General features: G+C 36.3%; 2 long non-coding RNA genes across 3 annotated transcripts; both read right to left on the reverse strand.

Moving 5' to 3' along the window:
* Positions 1 to 1,662: 1,662 nt before the first annotated feature.
* On the reverse strand, positions 1,663 to 3,464 carry LOC114758407 (uncharacterized). The gene is made up of 3 exons (XR_003741790.1): positions 3,394 to 3,464; positions 2,256 to 2,336; positions 1,663 to 1,914 (listed from the first exon to the last, which is right to left on the reverse strand). It is a non-coding gene; the product is annotated as an uncharacterized LOC114758407 (long non-coding RNA).
* A 5,427-nt stretch (positions 3,465 to 8,891) lies between these two features.
* LOC114758406 (uncharacterized) lies at positions 8,892 to 10,692 on the reverse strand. 2 transcript variants are annotated; one of them, XR_003741789.1, is made up of 3 exons: positions 10,622 to 10,692; positions 9,485 to 9,565; positions 8,892 to 9,143 (listed from the first exon to the last, which is right to left on the reverse strand). It is a non-coding gene; the product is annotated as an uncharacterized LOC114758406 (long non-coding RNA). The 2 variants fall into 2 exon arrangements; XR_003741788.1 differs by having other exon boundaries at positions 8,892 to 9,565.
* Between the last annotated feature and the right edge of the window lie 2,537 nt (positions 10,693 to 13,229).

The raw sequence follows: 13,229 nt of genomic DNA on the forward strand, positions 1-13,229 counted from the left end.
GAGCCCTTGCTATTGGTATTGCAGAAGAAACTTTTAAAATTATGAGAAAAGCTTATAAGAATTTGACAGAAATACCAAGTGATGACCAATGGAAAGAAGATCTACAGCAAGTTTTTCTAACGGGAAACAAGATACAAACAATACCAAATGGCACATGTCCTAAGTGTACCCAACTTTCAACGTTGCTTTTGAATTGTAATGTAAAACTCAACCACATCACGGATGAGTTTTTCAACAACGTGCCTGCTCTTAAAACACTTGATTTGTCTAAGACTGCAATCCAGCGTTTGCCCGAGTCGGTATCCAACTTAAAATGTCTCATTGCATTGTTACTTTCAGGATGTAGAGAATTGTACATTCCTTCATTAGGGAAATTGAAACGCTTAATATCATTGGATCTATCTTGTACTGCCATCGCTGAGGCAACTGTGGGTTTGGAATCATTGGTCAATCTTAGGCGCCTGAATCTACTCAAGATTGATAAGTTGGTAATATCACCATTGCTCATATCCAAATTGATCAATTTAGAATGTCTTGAGTTGGGTGGGGCCCAATGCTTAATGGATGCATTAGTGCAAAGTGCACAAGGTTTGGAAAAGTTGGAAGTTATACGTGCCTACTTTCATGACATTAGCATCTTCAATACCTTCATGAGGTTCGTGGCCGAAGCTCGTGAAATCAGAAGCTATCGATTAACTTTATATCATGAAATTTATAATTTTAGTGGTGGTAGTGGTGGTGGTGATGATGATGATGATGAGGAGGAGGAGGAGGAGGAGGAGGAGATAAACAGAGAATATTATATGAAAAGGATAATTCTTGATGGTACGAATTTCAAAAATTGAGAAGCAGTAGTACTCCCAAGAGACATCAAGTTGTTTATAATAGCATGTTTCCTGGGGACAGGTGGTAGATCCCTATGCAATATTTTATCACATGCCCACAGCAATAATCCACCCCAAATCGAATTGCTGGGAATTAGCAACTGTGAAGATGTAGAGTGCTTGTGTTGTTGCAGTTGCCCCTTTTGCTCCTCTTCCCAACTCGTTGGACGTCTACAACTCTGGGAAATGAACAACCTGAAAGATTTGGTGTCACCGTCTATACACCCTATTTTCTCATCTCACACATCTCCGAATTTCGGAATGCAAAAGCATGAATCTCACACTTCTCCAAAACCTGCGCACCATTTTCGCTCGTAGTTGTTGGCAGATGAAAAAAATAGTTGGATAGGATCATTCTGTAATGGAACTTACTATCAAACTTCCCATGTTGACATCTCTGACATTATTTAACATGCCACAATTAGAGTCCGTATACAGAGGCATCCCGCACTGCCCTTCTCTCCAAATATTCTCTGCTTCTTTTTGCGAGAAATTAAACTAAATCCCCCTCAGATAGCGATCTCAAATAATGGAAGTGTGCTTCCCATGCAGAAGGTCCCGGCTGGTGGTGTAACACCTATCCCTTATATACTAGTAGAATTATTCTATTTAATCATGATCCATTAAAAGCCAGGTTTCAATCCTGGGAATTTTATATATTGTTATTTCCATCCGGCCCTTCGAATCCTGAATTAAGTCAACTATAGCCAATAGGGTTTAACATTTGACACCCTGGCCATTGGCTCACACGACGAGATACGTAATTAGATACACATAATTTTAGGCCAAATAATAATTATATCAAAAAATTTGACCATTTCCTTCAATAGCAGTCATTATGATCTATCTGCCCTTAGTCATCTCCTTATGGAGGAATATTTACATACCAAAATAGATATACAATATATATCTTTACTCCAAAATAAGATGCATTTTAAACAAAATATATATGTACAAATGATCGCCAGCTTCCTGCACTTTTAAACTCCACCGATCACTACTCCCTTGCCCTTAGGAGTACTTGCTCTTGCTGTATTACATGGAAGAAGGGGTGAGATTCTAAAGAATCCCAGTAGTAACAAATTTCCCTCACGTAATCATACAAGATCACAAACAACATGCTACACAGGCCGAAGAGAACAACACCTTGCATCCAAGTATAATCAATGATGCATATACACCATACACCAATATAGCTAATCGCTATCTATCGCGCCCACATTCCAAAATAAATGGAAACCAGCGCATATTGTCATGACAAATATTATTATGCAAAGGCAACTTACATGTTCTCATGCACAATCAGCATAAAGGCACATCCAAGCATGTGGCAATCAATGCACAATCACATTAAAGGAAAAGAGTTACTACCTTTTGCTTTTTCTTCTGTACTAACTTCCCCTTGCTTCTTCCTTGGCTCCCTTCTTAATGGACTTGAACAAATATCAAATCCTATAATTTATATGGGGAGTGGTAGATTAATATATATATATATATATACACACACATATATATAAGTATATGTAAAGTAGATTATTTATTCCAATTCTTTCAAAAATGAATATGTACCCTGGAATATTTTCAGGATCCTACTTAATATTTATAACAGTAACAACACTTCACCCATACTTTCTTGAAATTCCAGCTTCATAAACATCATTCTATCCACTACTTTAATGTCCCAAATCTGAATTTTGCCTTCCCAAATCATTATTCAACATTAAAATGTATTAAAGAATGAGTACCCAATTAATTTCAACAACTCTTCCTAATCTGTAGAATTTTCCAGAATTATAAATATTTAAAGCATTAACTCAATGCTAACCTTTCCTAGCGTATCCACAAAATTTTCATCAATTTCTAGCTTCAAAAGTTTCAGATTCTCACACGCATAACCAGCCACACACACACATATATATATAAATCTATCCACAAACTTTTTGACCATCTCCCTTTCCACTAAATCCAACGGGCCCACCTCTCTTACATGACAATTTCACTTTCAACTACAACATATTCATACAGATACAAACTTCCAAAATATTCATTTATGTCTTCCCTTTGGGCTTTAATCATCTCTCTTCCTCTCCTACATATCACGCTACATTGAACAGAAAATCTGAAAATTTTTCCAGATACCAAGTGTACTTCCAAACCAGTCACCGAAATCTCAAAAAGAAAGAGTAAACGTCATGCCATCGTGTATATACATATATATATATATATATATATACACACACACATCACAACCTCATCTTCTCTTTCATAAAACCTAACGCTCACACCAGAAAAGCAGAACAGGGGCTCGGTTCAAACATTCCAAAAGCAAATCAACAACATATACAACCCCATAACTTACTTGATCAAGCCTCTATCTACACTTTACTACTTTTGTTACATTTAGATACTGATTTTTCCTCCATAACCGAGAGTTTTAAATTGTCATTTCCTCTTCTAAAGTTGCAACGGTTGAGAGAAAGAAGAGTAGGAGAATGTTCACAAGGCTTACCTTGCTTGATTTCCTCCTTTGAACGAACCGATCTTCTCCTTCAATCACCTCCTCTTCTTCCTCGTTCTTCCCCTAATCCACCGACTCTCTCTTGCTCTGTTTCAGTCGTGTAGCAGGGGAAAATAAGAAGGGAGAAGATATTAGGGTAGAATAAGTCGGTGAGGGCGTGTGAAATAACTATTATACCCTTTGGTCTTCATTTTCCCTTCAATTTGATCCTTCTCTATTTTTCCAGGATAATCAGATAATTCCAGAAATCAAACCTGGTTATTTTATATGGATTTTCTTCTTCCATTAGCTTCTTTAGTCCATGAAATAATTTTCCTAAAAATCTCAGCTCAAAAATTATCCTCTAACTATTTTTCCTTGAATTTCCAAGAAAATAGGTCCTAAATTCTTGAAATTAACTTTATAATTATTTAGACCATATTTTAAAGGTCTTAATCTCAACAATTTCTCTAAAAATTTCTCCTTCATCATGCTTTACTCAAATCCATAAAATTTGGGATATTACAATTCTCCCCCCGTAAAATAAATTTCGTCCTCGAAATTTAAAACGTACCTTGAAGCATAAAATCTGGGTATTGTGCCTTCATGTCCTCCTCTAATTCCCAAGTTGCTTCTCTAGGAGTCAATCCCTTCCAAACCACTTTCACATATGGTATACTTTTATGCCGGAGTCGTTTTTCCTGATGATCAATAATCCGTTCTGGCTTTACTTCAAAGGTTAGATCATCTTGTACACCTATCTCTTCATGTTCAATTATATGTTTAGGGTCTGGTTGATACTTCTTCAACTGAGAGACATGAAGACATTATGTAACTTACTTAATTGCGGAGGCAAAGCTATTTGATACGCCACTGGTCCAACTTTACCAAGAATCTCAAATGGACCAGTGTATTTGGGCTTAGTTTCTTCGTCTTCATTGCTCGCCCAATGCCCGTGATCGGTGAAATTTTGAGGAATACATGATCTCCGACTTCAAATTCTAATGGTCTCCTTCTCTTATCAGCATAGCTCTTTTGTCTGCTTTGAGCAGAAAGCAGTCTTTTTCTAATAATTTTGATCTGCTCTGTGGTTTGATCAACTAATTCCGGACCATACAACCTTCTCTCCCTTAGCTCAGTCCAGCACAATGGAGATCGACACCTCCTTCCATACAGTGCTTCATATGGCGCCATCTGAATACTCGCGTGATAGCTATTATTATATGCAAACTCAGCAAATGGCAAGATATAATCCCAGTTTTTCTTAAAATCCAAAACACAAGCTCTCAACATATCTTCAAGTGTTTGGATAGTTCTTTCTGTTTGACCATCAGTTTGAGGGTGATAAGCTGTGCTAAATTTCAGTTGAGTGCCCATAGCTTCATGAAGAGATCGCCAAAACTTTGAAGTAAATCGTGGATCCCTATCTGATACAATGCTAACTGGTACACCATGGAGTTTGACTATCTCTTTAATATATACATGTGCTAGCCTCTCTAAGGTATAGTTAGCTTTAATTGCAAGAAAATGAGCAGATTTTGTTAAACGATCAACTATCACCCAAATGGTGTCATACCCAGCCGCTGTTCTTGGCAAACCTCCAACAAAGTCCATCGTCACACTTTCCCACTTCCATTCTGGAATCTCTAGTGGTTGTAAAGGTCCCGGAGGTTTCCGATGCTCTATCTTAATCTTTTGGCATGTGAGGCAGCGAGCTACATACTTTGTGACATCACTTTTCATTCCTGGCCACCAATATAATGACTTCAAATTGTGATACATCTTTGTCATGCCCGGATGAAGGGTATATCTACTTTTATGTGCCTCATCGAGAATTCTCCGTCTAAGTTCAGCCTTCAGTGGAATATAAACTCTTCTCTTGTATCTAACCAGCCCACTAGGCGAAAAATCATAATCTTGTGTCTCTCCTTTTTCAATTTTAATCTTGATTGATCTCGCCAAGTCATCTTGTTCCTGAGCTGCTTCTATTTCATCTCTCAAGTCACTTTCCACTTGAGTGGCACCATAACCTGCTAATATCATCTGATTTGACAGATTAAAATCTCTAAATTTCTCCAATAATTCTTGTTCCTCAATCATTAGAGCTGCCACTTGCACTGTTTTTCTACTCAGGGCATCAGCGACAACGTTTGCTTTGCCCGGATGGTATTTGATTTCATAATCATAATCTTTCAATAGTTCCATCCACCTTCTCTGCCTCATGTTCAATTCTTTTTGGTCTTGTAAATACTTGAGGCTCTTATGGTCACAGTATAATTCTATAGTTGCTCCGTAGAGATAATGTCTCCATATCTTGAGAGCAAACACTATTGCTGCTAGCTCTAGATCATGTGTAGGATAATTCTCTTCATGAGGTTTAAGTTGTCGGGAGGCATATGCTACCACTCTGCCTTGTTGCATCAAGACACATCCCAAACCATGTTTACTTGCATCACTATAGACTACATAGGTCTGTTTGGGATCAGGAATAATCAGGACTGGAGTGGACGTGAGCCTTTTCTTTAACTCTTCAAAACTGGCCTCACACTTATCATCCCATACAAAGGGTTGGTTCTTTCTAGTGAGCTTAGTCAGCGGTAAAGCAATCCTGGAGAAATTCTGGATAAATCTTCTATAGTAACCAGCTAAACCCAGAAAACTTCTTATTTCTGTAACCGTTTCAGGCTTTTTCCATTTCAGCACTGCTTCCACTTTACTAGGATCTACTGCAACCCCATCACATGAGATAACATGGCCTAAGAATTTAACTTCTGTAAGCCAAAATTCGCATTTACTGAGCTTAGCATATAACTGCTTCTTCTCAAGAATTTCTAAGACAATTCTCAAATGTTCCTCATGTTCTTTTCTATTCTTGGAGTATATCAAAATGTCATCAATGAACACCACCACAAATTGATCCAAATACTGTCGAAAGATTCGGTTCATGTAATCCATGAATACTGCCGGTGCATTAGTCAGTCCAAATGGCATCACCAAGAACTCGTAATGCCCATACCGAGTTCTAAAAGCAGTTTTTGGTATATCTTCTGCTTTCACCCGTAACTGATGATAACCCGATCTAAGATCAATTTTGGAGAATACACAAGAACCTGCCAACTGGTCAAGTAAGTCATCTATTCGAGGAAGTGGGTACTTATTCTTGATAGTCACCCTATTTAATTCCCTGTAATCAATGCATAATCGGAGGCTTCCATCTTTCTTCTTCACAAATAACACTGGAGCACCCCATGGCGAAACACTGGGTCGTATAAACCCTTTTTCTAGTAACTCCTCTATTTGTTTCTTCAGTTCTACCATTTCATTAGGAGCCATACGGTACGGGGCTTTTGAAATTGGTCCTGCTCCAGGTATTATATCAATTGCAAATTCCACTTCCCTTTCAGGGGGTAACCCACTTATGTCATCAGGAAATACTTCAGGAAATTCCCTAACCACAGGTATCTCATCTAAATTTACTGTTGCTTCTGCTTGTAATGAGAAGAAAACCATGTACCCTTGACACCTTTCTGTAACCACTTTTCTGCTTGAGTTATAGAGATGAAGTTTAACTCAGGCTCTATTTCATTAATCTTTTGGGAATTAGGAAACACAAGCCTTTTATTTCCACAGTCAATCAATGCATTATTAGCTGATAGCCAGTTGAGACCTATAACTATATCCATATTTTGGAATGGCATACAGATAAGGTCTATGACTGTATCATTTTGCTCATACTGAATTAAACAATTTAAACAAACACTAGCAGTAATAACTTTAGCACCCGTGGGCGTTGACACAACCAAGTCATAAGGCAATTTATCAACCTTTAACCCTAGTCGTCTAGCACATTCATAAGCAATAAAAGAATGACTAGCACCAGAGTCAAACAATGCTTGCACTAAATTGCCATTAAGTCGAATTGTACCTTGGATCATATTTGGAGACTTGCGAGCATCCTCATGAGTCATAGCAAAGACTTTACCTTGATTCCTGGGCCTGAACTCCTCCATTTTTTGCCCACATTCTCGAGCAAAGTGACCAGGCTTTCCACATCTATAACAAACATTGGGCCCAAACCAACATGGCCTGTTCCCATGGTTTCTGCCGCAGTAAGGGCATTCTTTCACTTCTGCAACTCTTTGGGATCCTGGCTTCTTTGGTTGATTCATTCTTTTTGCATTTCTCCTATCCCAAGGAGTCGGATTACTTCTCTTCCTTGATGGTCCTTCAGAAGCTTCTGGCTTACTATAGCCTTTGATCACATTTTGAGGTTGCAGGTTACTTTCAGTGATTCTGCATACCTCCACTGCTGTGTCAAAATGAGCAAGCTGCATAGGAGCTAGCTTTTCTCTCAAAATAGGCTTCAATCCACGAATCAATTTCCCAGTACTCCAACGTTCATTATTTCGCTCTTGTAGTTGTGTGGAATACCGGGACAATCGAATGAACTTAGCTAGATAATCATCAAATGATTCATTTTCAGCCTGTGCCAGTGTCAGGAACTCAGCTTCTTTGCCATCTCTAATTGACTGAGGGAAATACTTCTCATTAAATTTCTCTTTAAACACTTCCCATGTAAGTGGAACGTTCCTAGCTTGCAAAAGCAGTTCGGTATTTTTCCACCATCTATCTGCATCACCTTCTAGCTTATATATTGCCATTTGAGCTTTTCTTTCAGTAGAGCACTCCATAACTCTGAAAATCTTCTCCAATTTCATTACCCAATCCTCAGCTGCTTGTACATCAAATTTGCCCATAAATGATGGCGGTTGATGCTTACAGAACCTGGAAATCCAATATTGTAGACTTTCTTGCTCTGCAATTGGTCTTTCAGAAGCCACTTCAGGGACCAGCTGGGTCTTGTCGTGGTTGTAATTCGGGTTGTTGTTGTAAGCCTCCAATAGGAATATCATTCCTATTCTTTTCTTCTCTTTCTTGGTCCTGTCTAGCCTGATTCTCTCTAATTTCATTTATCATTTGCTGTTGTTTATTAAGTCTGTCCAATATTTGCTGTAGAGGGTCAGGTGGGGGTCTGTTTTCATCAACTCGACCTCCACTTCTGCCTCCTCTGAGTATAACCATCTTTTACTGATCATGAAATAAATCATAATCAATAATAATAGTAACACTAAATTTCCAATTTAAAATCACAGGCAGACAGTTGTAAAATAATGGTAGGAATCAAATTCCTAACACCACAATATATGCACCTTTGTTACAATTAACCATAACAAGATTATGTATCTCAAGCGAGCAGAGCATTTTGACCTCTTGCCAGAACCTCCGCTCTGATACCAAAAATGTAACACCTATCCCTTATATACTAGTAGAATTATTCTATTTAATCATGATCCATTAAAAGCCAGGTTTCAATCCTGGGAATTTTATATATTGTTATTTCCATCCGGCCCTTCGAATCCTGAATTAAGTCAACTATAGCCAATAGGGTTTAACATTTGACACCCTGGCCATTGGCTCACACGACGAGATACGTAATTAGATACACATAATTTTAGGCCAAATAATAATTATATCAAAAAATTTGACCATTTCCTTCAATAGCAGTCATTATGATCTATCTGCCCTTAGTCATCTCCTTATGGAGGAATATTTACATACCAAAATAGATATACAATATATATCTTTACTCCAAAATAAGATGCATTTTAAACAAAATATATATGTACAAATGATCGCCAGCTTCCTGCACTTTTAAACTCCACCGATCACTACTCCCTTGCCCTTAGGAGTACTTGCTCTTGCTGTATTACATGGAAGAAGGGGTGAGATTCTAAAGAATCCCAGTAGTAACAAATTTCCCTCACGTAATCATACAAGATCACAAACAACATGCTACACAGGCCAAAGAGAACAACACCTTGCATCCAAGTATAATCAATGATGCATATACACCATACACCCATATAGCTAATCGCTATCTATCGCGCCCACATTCCAAAATAAATGGAAACCAGCGCATATTGTCATGACAAATATTATTATGCAAAGGCAACTTACATGTTCTCATGCACAATCAGCATAAAGGCACATCCAAGCATGTGGCAATCAATGCACAATCACATTAAAGGAAAAGAGTTACTACCTTTTGCTTTTTCTTCTGTACTAACTTCCCCTTGCTTCTTCCTTGGCTCCCTTCTTAATGGACTTGAACAAATATCAAATCCTATAATTTATATGGGGAGTGGTAGATTAATATATATATATATATATACACACACATATATAAGTATATGTAAAGTAGATTATTTATTCCAATTCTTTCAAAAATGAATATGTACCCTGGAATATTTTCAGGATCCTACTTAATATTTATAACAGTAACAACACTTCACCCATACTTTCTTGAAATTCCAGCTTCATAAACATCATTCTATCCACTACTTTAATGTCCCAAATCTGAATTTTGCCTTCCCAAATCATTATTCAACATTAAAATGTATTAAAGAATGAGTACTCAATTAATTTCAACAACTCTTCCTAATCTGTAGAATTTTCCAGAATTATAAATATTTAAAGCATTAACTCAATGCTAACCTTTCCTAGCGTATCCACAAAATTTTCATCAATTTCTAGCTTCAAAAGTTTCAGATTCTCACACGCATAACCAGCCACACACACACATATATATATATAAATCTATCCACAAACTTTTTGACCATCTCCCTTTCCACTAAATCCAACGGGCCCACCTCTCTTACATGACAATTTCACTTTCAACTACAACATATTCATACAGATACAAACTTCCAAAATATTCATTTATGTCTTCCCTTTGGGCTTTAATCATCTCTCTTCCTCTCCTACATATCACGCTACATTGAACAGAAAATCTGAAAATTTTTCCAGATACCAAGTGTACTTCCAAACCAGTCACCGAAATCTCAAAAAGAAAGAGTAAACGTCATGCCATCGTGTATATACATATATATATATATATATATATACACACACACATCACAACCTCATCTTCTCTTTCATAAAACCTAACGCTCACACCAAAAAGCAGAACAGGGGCTCGGTTCAAACATTCCAAAAGCAAATCAACAACATATACAACCCCATAACTTACTTGATCAAGCCTCTATCTACACTTTACTACTTTTGTTACATTTAGATACTGATTTTTCCTCCATAACCGAGAGTTTTAAATTGTCATTTCCTCTTCTAAAGTTGCAACGGTTGAGAGAAAGAAGAGTAGGAGAATGTTCACAAGGCTTACCTTGCTTGATTTCCTCCTTTGAACGAACCGATCTTCTCCTTCAATCACCTCCTCTTCTTCCTCGTTCTTCCCCTAATCCACCGACTCTCTCTTGCTCTGTTTCAGTCGTGTAGCAGGGGAAAATAAGAAGGGAGAAGATATTAGGGTAGAATAAGTCGGTGAGGGCGTGTGAAATAACTATTATACCCTTTGGTCTTCATTTTCCCTTCAATTTGATCCTTCTCTATTTTTCCAGGATAATCAGATAATTCCATAAATCAAACCTGGTTATTTTATATGGATTTTCTTCTTCCATTAGCTTCTTTAGTCCATGAAATAATTTTCCTAAAAATCTCAGCTCAAAAATTATCCTCTAACTATTTTTCCTTGAATTTCCAAGAAAATAGGTCCTAAATTCTTGAAATTAACTTTATAATTATTTAGACCATATTTTAAAGGTCTTAATCTCAACAATTTCTCTAAAAATTTCTCCTTCATCATGCTTTACTCAAATCCATAAAATTTGGGATATTACAGGTGGATACTACTGGCAAAAGTGATTAATCAGGTCCATATCCGCCCTACTCTTTGGCTTACTTTTATTCTATGTTTATGATGAATATCGTTACTGTTTGTGTTTATTTCTCGTCGTGTTTCAAATAGTCATTCATATGTTTCCTTTTGTCTTCTTTATTTGTCTCCATCTGCCCGCTTCGTACTTGATTTTTGTGATCATCACTAATCTTGCACGCTCATGTCAGTTTCTGAATGCCTCCCAATAAAAGCAATTAATGTTCCAATAACTGGCATTTTGTTTGTTATAAATTATATCGAATATCATAAATAAATCTCAACGAAGGGAAGCCAAGTTGTAGGATATAACCTCATCATCTCTTAATTTTTATTTCATCTGAATGTTCGAAGTGCGCACCAGCACTACTACTCAATCCGGAATATTAATCATTGTGAATATATCTTATCTCCTAAGTTGCTAATGATATTGTCAATTATTCAATCAGTTACAAAGTATATATTTTTGCAAAGTTGTTTGTGGCATGCATGCTTCTCAATTATTCTAATTCTTTTTTGTAATGTCATATGCAGGATACGGTTTTTGCTTTGTGGGATGCCGAAAGTGATCAGGCCTAGCATCCTTTAACCCATCATTTAAGAACTGCTTTTGATTCTATATTTATACTGTCTGCTTCTATATTTGTTCAACTACACCATTTTAATCGATACATTTATGATGAAACTAAGTTTATAATGCAACTACTTACTTGTTTTAACTAAACTGTTTGTTGGAAGAATGACACGAACACTTATTCAAGGGAATTATTTATATTGAATGACTCGAGGACTTGCTCAGGGGATTTGTTTACAATGAACTCAAGTTGAATTATATTGGCAAATTTACATATAAACTCTGAATAAGGGACTTGTTTATGAATAAAACGTTGCAGAGTTTACTAAAATAATTTCGAGTATCTTAAGATTGGTTGTCCTCAGTTTCTATTTGTAGGACAACATTTTCGAGAGAGGTTCGTTTCTAATTATAATACAAATCAGAAATTTGGGAATTATTTAATACTTTTTCTTATTAGTGACTTGAGGGAGAAAATGTGGCTCGTCATAAAGGTTCATATATCGTAATTAGATTGATCTGGCATTGTTTATAATTTATCTCTTTACAAATTAATATAGCTCTGGAGAGGTTTATATGTGCACCGGTAGCTTTATAAGACAAATTACAAAATTTGAGAATTATTTAATACTTTTTTATTAGTGATCTGGGGAAGAAAAAATTAGCTTCGAATTTTGATCAAGACTTGAGTAGGTTTAAAATTCTTGGGATATTTTAACCCAATAACACTAATCACCTCTTTAAATTTTTCACATGTGTGAATTTATGAATTTGACTTTCTACGGATATGATTGGTGCCTGAATTCCCTCGATGAATAAGGATGCAAAAAAAGAAGAGAGAAAAAAGGAGGATAGGTTTAAGCTGATAAGAAAAAAAAGGTTAAAACACAGAGGATGTGATGCAAAAAGTTGACGATACGGGGTTGTAAAATATTTAAACTTATACTCTCGAGTGGTTGAAAATAAGAGACGTGGTTGGCCAAAAAGAAAATAAGAGAGTCGTGGCGTCCGATTGGAATAACCAGCTCAATTATATTTACTGTGACATTAATAGGTGCGCTAACAATTAACTGGAAAAGTATAATTGTAATACTCCCTCCGGTTCTAAATATAAGACCATTACCGGAGGAGAATTATATTTGAGGACAATTTTGCCAAAAAAAGAACTGTTTATTTTTATTTAATTGTTATCGTTTTAAATAAAGTAATTTATTTTTATTTGTTATTTTTATATTATGCATTGTTATATTTGCAGTGAAACCATTTATTCAATTCTCATTTAGTTGTCAACGTTTTTTTTGTTTAAGGGACCATTTAAATCTTATATGCATTAGGTTGCACATAATTTTCAACATTTGAAAAATAAGTACTCAAATTAAAAATAAAAATTGACTGTAAACGTTTAAAATTTTTATGTCACAAATTTAAGAAAATGCCCATGGCATATCTATTCTTCACGGTACTATATGTTAACTATGAATGCCA

Source organism: Neltuma alba, unplaced genomic scaffold (genome assembly GCF_004799145.2).
Source record: "Neltuma alba isolate B1F8T4 unplaced genomic scaffold, ASM479914v2 tig00010691_pilon, whole genome shotgun sequence".
NCBI classification, from domain to species: Eukaryota; Viridiplantae; Streptophyta; class Magnoliopsida; order Fabales; family Fabaceae; genus Neltuma; species Neltuma alba.